Below are 15,365 nucleotides of genomic sequence, written 5' to 3' on the forward strand. Positions count from 1 at the left end.
AACAAGGAGGAATAAGGGTGAATATTGGCAATGTTGTTGTTATATGATGGGATCGGGATGCGCGCCGCATCAGTTGTTGTTATGTGCTCATATCTCTTGAGTTCCATTATTGCTATGTTGAAACACCCTTAAGGATTGGTTAGTGTTTTAGCATTTCTATGTTTTAAATTTTTGCTTCGCATGGTTTAGCCAAAAGTTTAATTATCCGATTTTTGTTAAAAACCGATTAGAATTATTACTTGGCTTCTCTACTTCTACTTCTTTCTTTTTTATTTATGTTTTGGCTAGATTAGTACCTAATTCACTATTAAGAATGAATTTTTACTTGCATGATTTAATTAGGTTAGTCAATAAGCTAGATTATAGGTCAGTAGTATTAATTAGTTCATTCATGTTTAAACTTTCAGCATTTCATAATTTTACAATGTTTTTGTTCAGTCTTGGGGTGTATGTGTTTTGGTTTCTGTGGGTTGTTAGTTTGGCAGTAGAAGACCATCCGTTTGGACCTAAACTCTTTGTTAGTTGGCCCAATATTTAGAGGTGTTGGAAAGAAAATACAGGGACATTAGGGGGTTAGTTTAAGGTTTTTGATTTGGAAGAATATTTCTGTTATAACAACAGAAGATTCTAGAGGATAAGGAGAGGGGCTTAATGCAAATAAAAAAATATAGCTCAGTTGTTTTTGGGGTCCAGGGGGGGTAAAATAACAAAATTTGAAGGGTAAGAGTAAATTAGAAACTCAGGTTATGCTTCCCTAAAGCCTTGCTATAAGAGGCTCATTTTTCCTGATTTCTAGGGTAGAGAAAAAAGACACCAAAAAAGGATACAACTGCTATGAATTCTCAGCTCCAAATCTGAGCTTTAATAGCTAGAAATACTCCAAAAAACACAAGAAAAAGCAATCAAAAAAGAAGTTTGAAAGTTTGCTGCCAATCTAATTTTTTACTGCATAAATTCTGGGTTCGAAAGCTGTTGGTTTAAGGAAATTATTGGTTCTACAGTCATTGTTTTCTGCTGTTGTTGATCTGTTGTTGTTGCTTCATTCTAACTTCAGGCTTATTTTCTCCTCTGTTTTTTGCTGTAATCAGGAACTCCTCTTGAAACTTGGGATTACTGATTGGATAATGCATGTTTATATGGAAGAAACAAGCATATTAAGGTATTGTAAACCCAACTATGTTCAGGCTATCAATTTTGTATTCTTTCAAGTCGACTAGCTTCTTCTTTTTTTCCTTGTTTATTTTCTCCAGTTTTATGCTCTTCCATATCTGTTATTCCAAGTTGATTTTGGAGTATTTAAGGTTTTAATTACTGAACTTATGGTGTGATTGAACTTTGGTCTTCGCAAGAGCGTGATTTAAGTTTTGTACCAATTTAACTTGTATCATTGTCTGATGTGAAAAAATGGTTGGAAAATTGAGTGCTCAAGTACCGATATAAGTAGAGTACAATATATGTTTCTTCGCAGGCCCTGATTTTTTTCTTTATGATGTTGAAAATTCTATTTGGCATCCGTTGCCGTCTAGTACTGTAGTGCATTACTGTGATATATGCAAGGCTAAAATATTAGTTTATGCATGTCTACTGTACTCTTGCTTCATATTTTACTATTTGATTTCATTTGGTGATGTTAATTTTGCAATTGATAATTTAGGTTCCTCCAAACTCGAACACTATACCGTTGTAATACACAAATGCCATTCTCCTTTTGCCTGCATTACATATAAAGTTAGGTTATATCGATCTACATCTATGTTTAAAAATATCAGTGAGGAAGAGCTGATCTGTTGATTTTGCAATAGCATCAAACTCAGTTTTAGATATGAACGTTCATAATACGCTTAGTTGAGTATAGATACTTGTAAATAAATTGAGGTGTACCATCCAGTCACGTAGTCTATGGCCCTCACATAAATTCCTTTACTAATGAAGAAAAATGCCTTGAACTCTCGTATTTTGCTTTAGGCGCGTTAATTAAATAAATTGTTATAGCTACGGGTATGGTTCTCGTGACGTAGTTGTGATGCTTAATTTCTAAAATCCATGGGTACATTTATGTGACCCGGCCATAATTTAATCTTGTTAATAAAATACACATGTTGTGGATCATGGGTATGGTTCCCGTGATATGATTCGCAATGTGTAATCAAATAATCAGTTATATGATAATCAGATTATTAAAAGCGATTTTAAAAGGAAAAAAATGCACATAGGTTTCAAAAATATTTTAAAATCATATAAAGGCCAATAATAATAGTTGAGCGACCGTGCTAAAACCACGGAACCTGGGAATAACACCTTCTCCTGGGTTAACAGAATTCCTTACCCGGATTTCTGTGTTTCGCGGACTGTAAAACAGAGTCAATTTTTCCTCGATTCGGGATTTAAAACCGGTGACTTGGGACACCATAAACTATCCCAAGTGACGACTGTGATTTTAATATAAATAATCTCGTTTCGATTGTCACTTAAATTGAAAATAACTCCCTTATACCCCTTTCGGAGGTAGAAAAAGGAGGTGTGATAGCTCTAGCGACTCTGCTAAGGACAAGAACCAAGAATTTGTAGTTCAGGGTTCAAGAATTCGAGCATAGAATAATTGTTATATTTGGCTTTATTTATTATCTGATTTTATTTACGTTTGGGCCTAGTGTGCTAAATATCGCTTTTTACCTCTTTGATATTATCTAAACTGTATATAAACTGTTGCGAAACCCCTCTCTTCTAATCTTCTAAGAAGTGCACGCTAGCGTGACTTCTTTCTATTAGTGTCACATCCCAATTTAGAACGAGGTTCAGACACGTTGCAAAGACGGATGATCTTTTTGTTACTGGTACGCTTCCCCCCTCGGCTCGAGTTGTCCGCTCGGGTAAGACAGGTTTAGAACAATATACCCAGGTTTAGAACAGGATAGACAAGGAAATCGTCGTGCATGGCAATGAGAATTTATGTGCTTTCAATGATACCTCAGTCCAGTTTATTGAAGCTGAAGAGGATAAGGGCACGTGGGTCTATCAAGTGTCCTAAGCGGTGTCAGTTGAAAAGGTTCCGGAAGGGGGATACATCTCGGGTCCAAAGTTAGCTTCGACAATCATCATGGTAGCAACCGAGATGTTGAAAATTAGTTTTATGCCGGGCAAGGGTCTTGGTGCATCTCTGCAAGGTATCGGGCAGCCAGTATCCTTGCGTGAAAATCTGAGCACATTTGGTCTGGGTTCAAGCCTACATAGGATGATGTAAAGAAGGCTCAAAAGCTAAAAAAGAAGGCATGGTCGCTCCCTAAGCCAGTCCCACATCTCTCTAGGTCTTTCATCAAGGCAAGGGTTGTGAAGAGTCAGGTGACAACAGTTCCAAGACCTGTGGTTGATTTTGATGAAGAATTGGTTAAAAGGTTCCAGAGTCTATTTGATGAAGTAAACATGGTAGAAATCGGGGAAGGTTCCAGCAAGGCGGATGTGCAGTTTATTGGGACAAAAGTGAAGATTAACAATTGGGATGCCACTCCTCTCCCTACCCGGAAGGAGTATTGGTAGTTTGCTTTGTTTTCCTTTCAGCTTATCTAGATTATTCCAGGGTTGTAATTCAGATTTTATTTTCTGTCTATTTTAATGTACAAACCCTTCTATCCTTTATTTTAATGAAATGAAATTTCCCTTTTCCATTACTCTTGATAGTGTCATTTTCTCTTCTTTCTTTGTACAGTTCTTTTTATGCTGGTTTCAATGACATGATATGCATGAGGAATCTTCAGCCAAGTCTTAAAAGCCAATCTAACTCTGAAATAATAATCCAATAAATAGTGTGTGATGATGAAATAGAATATGATGAAGAGGAAGCATTTGGGGAAATTAGTAAAGAGCTAAGTCACTTTGAAGAGAAACCCAAGCCTAATTTGAATGAAACTGAAGCAATCAATTTAGGGGATCTAGATAACATCAGGGAGACCAAGATAAGTGTACACTTGGAACCACAAATCAAGGAGGAAATAATCAAAGCGTTGTTCGAATATAAAGACATTTTTGCATGGACATACGACGACATGCCGGGTCTAAGTACTAACTTGGTGGTTCACAAATTGCCCACTAACCCGACATTCGCTCCCATCAAGCAGAAGTTAAGAAAGTTCAAAACTGACATGAGTGTGAAGATCAAGGAGGAAATCACAAAGCAGTTGAACCCAAAGGTCATTCGAGTCACGCGATACCCCACTTGGTTAGCTAATGTTATGCCAGTGCCAAAGAAGGACGACAAGACTAGGGTGTGCGTTGATTATCGTGATCCCAACAAAGCAAGTCCAAACGATAATTTTCCATTGCCAAATATCCACATTTTGATTGACAACTGTGCCAAACATGAGATCGGTTCTTTTGTGGATTGCTATACGGGGTACCACCAAATCTTGATGGATAAGGAGGATGCAGAAAAGACAGCGTTCATCACACTATGGGGAACTTATTGCTACCGGGTAATGCCGTTTGGTTTGAAAAATACTGGGGCAACTTACATGAGGGAAATGACTACTGTGTTCCATGACATGATACACAAGGAGATTTAGGTTTATGTGGATGATATGATCGTAAAGTCAAATCAACAGGCCGACCATATCAAAGATTTGAGGAAGTTTTTTCCAAAGGCTCCGCAGGTACAATCTTAAGCTTAACCCTGCCAAGTGTGTATTTGGTGTTCCACCCGGAAAACTGTTGGAATTCATAGTTAGTCATCGAGGCATTGAGTTGGACCCATCAAAGATCAAGGCTAACCAAGAATTGCCACCTCCAAGGAACAAAACTGAGGTGATGAGTTTGCTCGGGCGTTTAAACTACATCAACAGGTTTATTGCTCAACTCATAACAACTTGTGAGCCCATCTTTAAGTTGCTGAAGAAGGATGCTGCGGTCAAATAGATTGATGAGTGCCAGGAGGCATTTGATAAGATCAAGGGGTACTTGTCAAACCCACCTGTGTTGGTCCCGTCGGAACCCGAGAGGCTTTTAATTCTTTATTTGACAGTCCTGGACAATTCGTTCAGTTGCGTACTAGGTCAACATGACATCACCTGCAGAAAGGAGCAAACCATCTATTATCTCAACAAGAAGTTCACATCATATGAGGTTAAGTATACTCCCCTTGAAAGGACATGTTGCGCCCTGACTTGGGTGGCACAAAAGTTGAAGCATTATCTATCGTCCTACACTACTTACCTCATTTCTCGTCTAGACCCTCTAAAGTATATTTTTAAGAAGCTTATGCCCATAGGGAGACTTGAAAAGTGGAAGATTTTGCTCACAGAGTTTGACATTATCTATGTGACTCAGACCGCGATGAAAGCCCAAGCATTGGCCGATCAATTGGCCGAGAATCCGGTGAACGAAGAGTATGAACCATTGAGAAAGTATTTTCCCGATAAAGAGGTGATGCATATTGATGAAGTGGAGCAGGCTGAAAAACCAGGTTGGAAACCTTTTTTTGATGGAGCCGCTAACATGAAAGGTGTCAGGATAGGGGCCGTGCTTATTTCTGAAATAGAGCATCACTACCCTATTACGGCTCAGCTTTGTTTCTATTGTACCAACAACATGTTTGAGTATGAGGCATGCATTTTGGGATTGAGGTTAGATTAGATATGGGAGTCCAGGAAGTTTTGGTCTTGGGAGACTCGGACCTTTTGGTGCACCAGATTCAAGGAGAATGGGAGACACGGGATTTGAAGCTAATACCGTATCGACAATGTTTGCATGATATTTGTCAACGTATTTCATCAATAGAATTCAGGTACATTCCAAGGATCCATAATGAGGTTGCCGATGCTTTGTCTACCTTGGCATCAATGTTGCACTATTCAGACAAATCTTATGTTGACCCTCTACACATTCAAGTTCGTGATCAGCATGCCTATTGTAATGTGGTTGAGGAAGAACTTGATGGTGAACCATGGTTCCATGATATCAGGGAATACATCAGGAAGGGGGTATATCCGGTACAAGCCACAGATGATCAAAAGAGAACAATTCGACATTTGGCTAGTTGATATTTCTTGAGCGGGGGAGTTTTGTACAAAAGAACTCCAGATCTTGGGCTATTAAGGTGCATAGATGCTAAACAAGCCACGACTATCATGACGGAAGTGCATTCCGGGGTTTGCTAGCCAAATATGAGCGAGTATGTTCTGGCAAAGAAAATTCTTCGAGCAGGGTATTATTGGCTCACCATGGAATGAGATTGCATCATCTTTGTACGCAAGTGTATTCAATGCTAGGTACACAGAGACTTGATTCATTCTCTGCCATCTGAGTTGCACACAATGTCCGCACAATGGCCCTTTGTTACTTGGGGCATAGATGTCATTGGACCAATTGAACCCGCGGCATCAAATGGGGACAAGTCCATTCTGGTGGCCATTGACTATTTTACTAAGTGGGTTGAAGCTAAAACTATCAAATCTGTGACCAAAAAGGCAGTGGTTGATTTTGTTCGTTCAAATATCATTTGTCGGTTCGAAATCCCAAAGGTCATCATCACAGACAATGGTGCTAATATTAACAGTCATTTGATGAAAGAAGTATGCTAACAGTTTAAGATTACGCATCGAAATTCCACCCCGTATCGTCCTAAGGCGAATGGAGCAGTCGAGACAGCCAACAAGAACATAAAGAAGATACTTCGGAAAATGGTGCAAGGTTCCACGCAATAACATGAAAAGTTGCACTATTGTTCGCTCTTCAGTAGGTGCAACTCCTTATTCATTGGTATATGGCACTAAAGTAGTGATACCCGCGGAAGTTGAAATTCCATCCCTTTGGATTGTTGCTGAAGTCGAAATTGATGATGATGAGTGGGTCAAAACCCGTTTGGAGCAATTAAGTTTGATTGACAAGAAAAGATTGGCAGTAGTGTGTCATAGCCAGTTGTATCAAAAGAGAATGGCAAGAGCATACAACAAGAAGGTGCGCCCCCGGAAATTTGAAGTGGGTCAGCAAGTATTGAAATGCATCCTGCCACATCAGGATGAAGCGAAATGCAAGTTCGTCCCAAATTGGCAAGGGCCGTTCATTGTAACAAAGGTCGTGTACAATTGTGCTTTATGCTTAACAGATATAGAAGGCACATGTGTAGATATGGCTATCAATTCTGATGCATCCAAAAGATATTATGTATGATTTCTTTGGTTTAAATTGTGTTGTTTGTACTTGGCATGTTTTGGAGATTGGAATGACGAAGGCATTTTATTCTGATTTCTAAACACTTTACCCTTTGTTACCCCTTTGAGCCTTATTTATTTTCTTTCATACCCCTCTTTTGGAATCAGTAGCAAAGTTCAAAAACACAGACACAAAAGGTAAATAAAGAAGAAAAGAGGAAAAAGAAGAGAAAAGATAAAGAAAAATGGAAAAGAACAAAGAAAAAAAGAAATAAAAATAAAAAGAAAAAGAGATAAGTAACAAAAACAAAACAATTCCTATGACATGAACTACGTTTGACCTGATTCTTTTTAAGGATACGTAGGCAGCCTCACGGTACGGTCCCATAAAAATAAAAATTCAAAAGCCCCTAGGCAAAGAAACTGGGGCAAAAGTTATAGTTCTATAAAAGATCTGATTCCAAATGTTGTAAGTGTGAACCCATCCAAGTTGTTTTGAGCCTTTATCCTTTCTTTCTAACCCCATCCAAAAGCCCACATTGCGGTCCAAACAAAGACCTTCCGACCAATATTTGAGAGTGCCAAGTCGAGCGAGATAGATGTATGATTCGCATTAGGGGCAACACTCCATGCTGCACAAGGTAAAATGAATAAATGAGAGTGTCCTATTGGTGAAAACCCTTATGGGCACCCTAGGGCGACGGAAAGATGAGAGAAATCAAAATGAGAGAGTCTTATTGGTGAAAAACTTCATGGGCACCGTAAGGCGACAGTGAGTTGAGAGATGAACAAATGAGAGAGGTTTGTTGGTGAAAACCCTTCTAGGCACCGCAAGCCGAACAAGGTCAGTGAATTGGTGAAGAGATTGGGTTATGGAGATCCCGCGGCATAAAGTATGACAACTGAAAGATGATTGGCTGAACGGGTTGGGCTGATTAATTCGAAATGCATGTCATGATCATTGGTGCCAGCTGGCTCACCCAAATAAGTCTCCTTCCTTTTCTCCCTCAAACAATCATCTTGTTTCAAGTCTTCTTCTTTATTTCTAACTCTTGAAGTCATTGCATTTCATTTCTTTTAGGTTTATTTCTCTAAGGTTTTTCCCATGTCATCCTTGTTTAAGCAACAAAGAAAGGATTTCAAAGCTTAACACCAACTTCCAAATTGCACAGAGCAAAGTGCGGCCAAAGCATACCAGAAATAACATGATGCAAAAGTGAAAAATAAGGTGTTAATGAAGGTTCAAGCGGTCGAGTGGTTTGTGAATTTTGTGGAAGATACAGAGGTTAAAATTTGAAGGACAGAAATGTAAAACAATGGGTTGAGTGTAGGTCACTCGGGTCATTCAGGTTCCTGTTGGTTGAAATTCAGTCAGAAAGTCAAACAATTCTTGGCCAGTTCAAGGCATCCAGTCAAAACAAGGCACGGCAGTGAAAGGTCCACCTTCAGCAAATATGACGCAAACTAACCACCAGGTTTAACCGTAAATCTTCAAGACCCTCCTGGCTAATGAGATTTAGTTTAAAATTTTCAGGACCCTCCTGGATAATGGGATTTAATCTTAAAAGTTCTCAGGACCCTCCTGGATAATGGGACTTAGTGGAATTCCAAGACCTTCATAAATAACAAGATTCATCATAACCTCTACCTTTAGGAAATATAAGTTGACTTTAAAGCTTTCACTCTTAAGATGCAATTCAATTTGAAATTTTCAGGGCCCTCCTGGATAATGGGATTTTAGTTTTAAATTCTTAGAGATTTTGGGTAACATGATTCGATTAACACTCACAGATGTGCCCAAATACCAAACTGGGGTAGAAAAGTTTCTTTGTTTGTCTGTTTTGTTGTAATCAGGCGCCCACCTGGAGAACAAGGGAATACAATTCAAGTTTTTGGTAATCAGGCGCCCACCTGGAGAACAAGGGAATACAATTAAAGTTTTTGGTAATCAGGCCCCCACCTGGAGAACAAGGGAATACAGTTCAAGTTTTGGCACTTAGGAACCCTCATAGAGAACAAGGGAATACAGTTCAAGTTTCGGCAATCAGGCGCCCACCTGGAGAATAAGGGAATACAGTTCGAGTTTTTGGCAAACAGGCGCCCACCTGGAGAACAAGGGAATACAGTTCAAGTTTTGGCAATCAGGCACCCCTCTGGAGAACAAGGGAATGCAATGCGAGTTTTTGGTAATCAAGCGCCTATCTGGAGAACAAGGGAATACGGTTCAAGTTTTGGTAATCAGGCGCCTACCTGGAGAACAAGGGAATACAATTCAAGTTTTAGTAATAAGGCGCTCAACTGTTGATACCCAATTTTTCTCTGTATATTTTTATATGCAATATACCTTCAAACTAGCAAGTATATGCATATATAAGTATGTCCCAAGGTTTTACAATTTTTTTTCTCTTAATTTTTATAGATTTTTAAATCTATTCATTGCCCTATTTTATCAAGAAAAACCCAATAATTATCGCCAAAATTATTATTTTAGGTGATTCACTTATTAGATTCTCATATTTATATTAAAATATAGCTGGCATAATTTTTGCATATTTTTACAAATTTATTTAGTATTTTTAAAGCTAAATTGTGTATAATTGTGATATTAGCCTATTTTAAGATTTAATTGTTTTCATAATTATAAAATTGACTCCAGTATTTTTAGTTTGATAATTACGTATTATTAATTATTTTAGTACCTTTAATTTATTTCCAAAAATTATTTTACTATTTTTTGTAAAATAAATAAGAAAAAATAGCTATTTAAATGTTAGCCCTGTTTATTTCAATTTTAGCCTTATTTGAACCTCCAATTGAACCCAAATTTAAACCCAATTACCCTGACCCAATCCCTGTTTGAACCAACCCAAACCCAACCCTGTTAAAACCGCCCCACCTACTCAATTAATCTAGGCCGTTGATCAAAATGATCAACAGACACCAAATACCCTTTCCTTTTTAATCCCGACCTACCCCCTAACCCTAACCATTTCACAACCCCAGCCGCCTCTGAAACCCTGAACTCTCTCAAAATCTCTCGAGTCTTCTCATAACCCTAGCCGCCTCTCAATGCTTCCACCCTGAAAGCCACCAGAATCCATGGCTTCCAGGGCTATGAGAGTCTTATACCTACCTCCTGTTGCTCTTTCACACCTGATCTCTGAAGATTCAAGGCGTGGCCTTGAAGGTTTTCACCCAGACCTCTGCCAATTCAAGGTTCTAGAGTCGTCGTCGGCCTTGCTCCGGCGTACCATGGTGTTTTGAGCCTGGTTCTGACCTCTCCGACTCAGATCGATGACCTTTTCAAAGCCTTTCTCATTTCTAGGGTTCTTCTGAAATCCTAACCCTTCAAGGTTTTTTCTGTTCTCTTTAGATCCATTGTGTATCTGTGCTCTCTTTGAGTTTTCAAACGATCTCCCTAACTTTCTTTCGTAAATTACTTTTCAAAGTCTTTCTTTTAGGAATTAGGGTTTTCTGAAAATGCTTAAGTGTTTCTCTGACTTTTTTTTCCTTTTCTTTTGTGTGTATTTGCCTCTACTGTGTTCTATATGTTCCTTCTACCATGTATGTTCTTCTAATGTGCTTTCTATGTTCCGTTCTTGTATGTTCTTCTATTGTGCTTTCTATACTATGTTCTTGTATGCTTTTCTACTATGTTCTGGTATGTTTCGCCCATTGTATTCTTCTACCGTATTCTTGAGTGTTCTTACTACTTTTCTCCTATTGAACTTTGTTTAAGTTTCTTTTAAAAGGATATTCTTAAGCATGCTTTCTTCTACTGTTCTTATCAGTCTTTTCTCATCATGTTTCGAATTAGTTTCTTTACTCTGTTTGCCTTGAACCCCTCTACTGTATTTACATGCTATTCATGAGTTTAGTTGCTGGAAGAAGCATGTTAGAAGTTTCAGTTCTTTTCTGAAACTCTAAACATGTTTCGATTCGACTACTTGCCTCCTCATCTTTGTACTTGATTCAAGGTGGAAACCCTAGAATTTGGGGGTTCTGCCTAGGTTTGATTGAACTAGGGTTTTATATTAGAACCCTTAACTCTTTCAGACTGACTTTGAGTCCCTGAACTGAGTTTGGACATCTTTGTTTTCATATAATGTAGAACTTTTTGCTAAACTCTTCTACACTGGATTTTTTCTGCTGATTTACACGACAATTTTCTTTCATGCTCACATGCTCCTTATATATGATGAATTTTCCTCTAAATGGTTTTCAAATTTGCAATTAGTGCAAACTTCCTTCTGAATAGGGCTTGATTGATTTCTTTCCATTGTTTGCTGATTCTCCCTGTTACTCGGCCTAAGTTTAAACCCTTCTTCATCTTTTCTGACTCGGTTCATTCATGCAAAATCTCAGACTCTTTTGATTTACTATTTGTTAATTGATTTGCTTACCTTATTTGCACAAACCGTGTATTTCAAAACCTTCTCCTTAAACAACTTTTTATGTATTTGCCCCTGATTGCATGATGTGCACAAAGTGCTTACTCAATTTCTTTCCTTAAATGGTTTTCACCCATTCGAATCTGAATCCCTTAATTAAGGGAAGCCATATGTAATTGATTGACAATCAATTCCTTTACTATTTTTTCTGCCCCCTCTTGTGAGCCTTGCCTTGAGACCTAGAACTCCCTCTGAACTTGGACACTTGATGTCTGGCCCTTCCACACTGCACTATGGCTTAATCTGTGATACATTTGGGTGTAAGCACTGCCCGGAGTTCATATGAGACTCTTATGGAGCTCTAACACACCCAAAATAAGAGAAAGGCTTTAAAATATGATCTCTTGGAGTTGATTCACTTCATACTTCAGACAGGAAGTTTAAGTCAGGCTCTCCTTCGTTGTACTTTTTAATTTCAAAAGTATGTATGCAAAAGGCGTAGATAACCTGCCTATAGGAGATTATGAATTTCTGCATTCTCATATAGATACCATGTCTATTCGAATCTTGCATTCGCGTCTAGATAACCTGCCTATAAGAGTTTATGAATTTCTGCATAGATACCATGTTTATAGGAATCTTGCATTCTCATATAGGTACCATGTCTATAAAAATCTTGCATTCTTATATAGATACCATGCCTATAGTTCATTTCTGAACTCCTGCATAAGCGTATAGATATCCTACCTATAGGAATTTTTGAATTTCTGCATATCATGTAGATACCCTGCCTATAGGTTCTTTCTAAATCTTGCACATGCATTCCTCATCAGACAAACATGTTCGTAGGTCTTAAATAATCAACTGCAATTAGATATCTTCATAGGCTTTAAACGAAATTCAACATCTAGATGTCATGCCTATAATGTTTCTGCATTTTTTACTACGTTTATAAGAGTGTCCAAAATCGACAACACATAGAAAGCATGCCTATAGGATCCTTAATCGAATCTGAATCGTTTCACTCGCTTATAGGTCTAAACCATCTGAATTGTTTCACTCGCTTATAGGTCTAAACCAGTAACAATGAAGAACACTCTTTTATTAAAATTCGCCTTTATTTAATAACAGACGATTTTCTCAAATCAGTATGTATTCATGTTTGTTTCATTGTTTCTGGAATCAGTAGAAATCATGCCTATAGGGGTCTTTGTCTAACTCTTAGGCAAACCATATGGTGAAAGTTTATAAACTGAATCAGACCTTTTATCAGCTACAACCAGTAGGTAGTCCTGATTCGAGCTTCTTATCTGAACTATGTAATAGATCAATCTGCCTCCATCGTTTAAGTTTTAATTGGACCCTAAACAGTACATGCAAGTCATGCTACATTATGTGCTTTCTTTGGTTTAAAAGAGGTCTGTTTGAGCCCTTTTATTTGTTTATATGCTTCCCCAAACTTGTTATATGTGTCTTGTTTGTCGCCTTAGTATTTACCTTTTGAAACCACAAATAAGCCCAATACTTCCCTTCCCTTTAGGATTAATAGTCCTAAATGCCTCCAGGACTGATAAGGATTGGGGTGGGAAATAGCATGCAATAAGTAAACGAGACTATTCCGCGCTTTAATACCTTAACGGGTTGGGAAAGGGTAGATATGGATATGATGACCACACGATAACATCAAGTGTAGCCCCTCACTGAGGAGTGATTACTGGAATGTTGTGTGGGGTCATCCATATTATTAATAAACCTAGTACCCCCCTTCCCTTTGTTTTCTTTGTTTCTTTTAAATCTTTTTAAACTATTTCTTTTAAGAAAATCAACTCCTTTTAGTTCATTTTTCTTACTTTTGTTTATGTGTAACCATTACATGAATTTTGGATTACTCTAACCCCAGCAGGATCCTGATATCCTATCCTTTTCTTATACTACACCTGTTATCCCCCATAGGGCATAATTGAGATGGGTGTGGCCAATTAACCTTGAGATAATTTCAAGCCCTTACCCAATATCTGGTTGTTCAAATCAAACCTTCCCTAGTGTCCTAATGCACTCAAATTATTAGGTGGCGACTCTTCAATTCAAAACCCAATTCCCGAATGGGAATGAGTTGTCTCCCAAATGTCATAAACCCGATTTTGCGAGAAAAAGGGGGCGCGACACCAACTAGAGAACAAAGGAATGCGGTTCAAGTTTTGGTAATCAGGCACCCACCTGGAGAACAACGAAATACAATTCAAGTTTTGGCAATCAGGCGCCCACTTGGAGAATAAAGGAATACAGTTTGAGTTTTTGGCAATCAGGCGCCTACCTAGAGAACAAGAGAATATGATTCAAGTTTTTGGTAATTAGGCACCCACCTAGAGAATAAGGGAATACAGTTCAAGTTTTGGCAATCAGGCACCCACTTGGAGAATAAGGGAATACAGTTTGAGTTTTTGGCAATCAGGCGCCTACCTAGAGAACAAGGGAATATGATTCAAGTTTTTGGTAATCAGGCACCCACCTGGAGAACAAGAGAATACGATTCAAGTTTTTGGTAATCAGGCGCCCAAGTGGAGAACAAAGGAATATAGTTCAAGTTTTGGTAATCAAGCGCCCACCTAGAGAACAAGGGAATACAGTTCGAATTTTTGGCAATCAGGCGCCCACCTGGAGAACAAGGGAATACAGTTCATGTTTTGGCAATCAGGTAACCACTTGGAGAACAAGGGAATACAGTTCATGTTGTGGCAATCAGGTGCCCACCTGGAGAACAAGGGAATACAGTTCAAGTTTTGGCAATCAGGCGCCCACTTGGAGAAAAAGGGAATACAGTTCGAGTTTTTGGTAATCAGGAACCCACCTGGAGAACAAGGAAATACAGTTCGATTCTTTGGTAATCAGGCGCCCACCTGGAAAACAAGGGAATACAGTTCGAGTTTTGGCAATCAGGCACACACCTGGAGAACAAAGGGAATACAGTTCAAGTTTTGGCAATCAGGCGCCCACCTGGAGAACAAGGGAATGCAGTTCAAGTTTCGGTAATCAGAAAGCCACCTGGAAAACAAGGGAACTCATTTCAGAATTCATTTCGCGTTAGCAACCACAGAAATTCACCTCGAGTGTGCAGGTCAACAGTTCAAGATGCACAACAGAAATGTAGAAGCAGCAAGACCAAGTTTGAATATGGTAGATAGGATTCTTGTAATTCATAGATCATAGTTTAGCCTAGCTTCTTTTCATTTTGTCTCGGGGTAATAAGGAGTTCAGCAAGCAGTAGCAACAGTAAAATCACAGCTTCCCGGTAGTCCCAGCTACCAAAACTTTCCGAACTACACTGACCTGATTTCTTTATATCCAAGGATATGTAGGCAACCTCTGAAGCAAGGTTCGGTCAGATCTTTCAAAAAATGCTTCCCACAGAGTATTCAAACGGGAAAAAATCGCTCGTATCTGCTCACTTTATCTTTGCACGAAAACTCTTCGTGTTTCCGAGCAAAGAGGGGCAGCTGTGAGCACGTGATTTTTTCCCTATGTAAAATATTCCTACAAATTGAAGAAATAAATTTTTCCTAATTAATTTCAATTTTATAGGATTTCTGTAGGAATTGTGTTAATTGTTTGCATTTCTGTGCATGATTATTATTATTAAAGTCATGAAAAATACCAAAAATACCATGCATTGCATTTAGATTTTTGTGTTCACATTTTAGGGTTAATTTAGATAGTTAGTTGCTTTATTAAAAATGAAAATCACAAAAATAGGTTCACTTTTACATTTTAGCTTTTTAATTTTAGATTAGTAATTCTCTCTTTTAATCTAGGATCAACTAATTTTTATAAATGTTAT

Source organism: Nicotiana tabacum, chromosome 22, assembly GCF_000715075.1.
Source record: "Nicotiana tabacum cultivar K326 chromosome 22, ASM71507v2, whole genome shotgun sequence".
Taxonomy (NCBI): Eukaryota; Viridiplantae; Streptophyta; class Magnoliopsida; order Solanales; family Solanaceae; genus Nicotiana; species Nicotiana tabacum.